Genomic DNA, 1314 nt, shown 5'->3' on the forward strand with positions numbered 1-1314 from the left:
AGGACTATGATGATAAAGGTAGAAGGAAGAAGGAAATAGAAAATCACCCTGAGGCAAACAGCACAGGAACCGTCGCTGCAGTAAAGATGGATGCTAAAAATTAGTAGGTGCAAGTTTGAGGAGAAACAGGATATTTGCATGATTTCAAAGCATTTACTCCCAAATAGTTTTTATTTTTAACGTTTATTCATTTTTGAGAGACAGCATGAGCAGGGGAGGGGCAGAGAGAGAGGGAGACCGATTCCGAAGCAGGCTCCTCAGGCTGTCAGCGCAGAGCACGTCCTGGTGTTTGAACTCACTAACCCTGAGATCATGACCTGAGCTGAAGTCAGTCGCTTAACGGACTGAGACGCTCCTACCCCAAAATAGTTATTAATTACAAAGAGAGAAACAGCACAACAGTGGAGACACACAGTAGAAACCATGTAAACTAAATGATCTGTCATAAGACACACTGGGAGGTACTGCGGTCACAGCATCATTGCATGGAAGGGACGCTGTGAAGGGAAAAGGGAGGGAGGGGGGCCCACCAGCCGAAGAAGTGACTTTAACATCAAACAAAAGGAAACTAGAGTTGACGCATGCGCGTTTGGGTGCTAATACTCTAAAAAAATTAATGTTTATATTTGAGAGAAAGACAGAGCAGAGGGGCAGAGAGGGACTGAGGCACGGAATCTGAAGCAGACTCTGGGCCATCAGCACAGAGCCCCTAGCGGGGCTCGAACCCTCAAGTGGTGAGATCACAACCGGAGCCGAAATCAGGCGCTCAACCGTCTGAGCCACGCGGGCACCCCCAGGGGCTAAGAGCATAAAGTAAAGTAGGGAAGTGATTCCCATAAAGGTGGAGAGTGGCCGCCACGGGACGAAGGGCGTTGGTGGACACCTGCAGACTTTGAGGGTGGCGGGCACCAGCTGGCGGTGATGATTCATCAAGTTATACCTTTGTTTTGTGCAGCTTTCCGGAACTGTGCTGTACTTGACAGTCACCAAGCGTAACATTTGTGCATAGCAGGCAAGAAAGAAATGTGGAAAGAAATACATCCAAACACTGTCAAAGAAATCATTGATTTCGCGTTTTATTGCCCTTTTCTATAACAGCCAATTTTTCAAAAATTAGATTTGGGGGCGCCTGGGTGGCTCAGTCGGTTAAGCGTCCGGCTTCAGCTCAGGTTCATGATCTCACGGTTTGTGGGTTCGACCCCGCATCGGGCTCTGTGTGACAGCTCAGAGCCTAGAGCCTGCTTCCGAGTCTTGTCTCCCTCCCTCTCTGACCCTCCCCTGCTTGCACGGTCTCTCAAAAAAAAAAAAAAAAAA

Source organism: Suricata suricatta, chromosome 17 (assembly GCF_006229205.1).
Source record: "Suricata suricatta isolate VVHF042 chromosome 17, meerkat_22Aug2017_6uvM2_HiC, whole genome shotgun sequence".
Classification (NCBI taxonomy): domain Eukaryota; kingdom Metazoa; phylum Chordata; class Mammalia; order Carnivora; family Herpestidae; genus Suricata; species Suricata suricatta.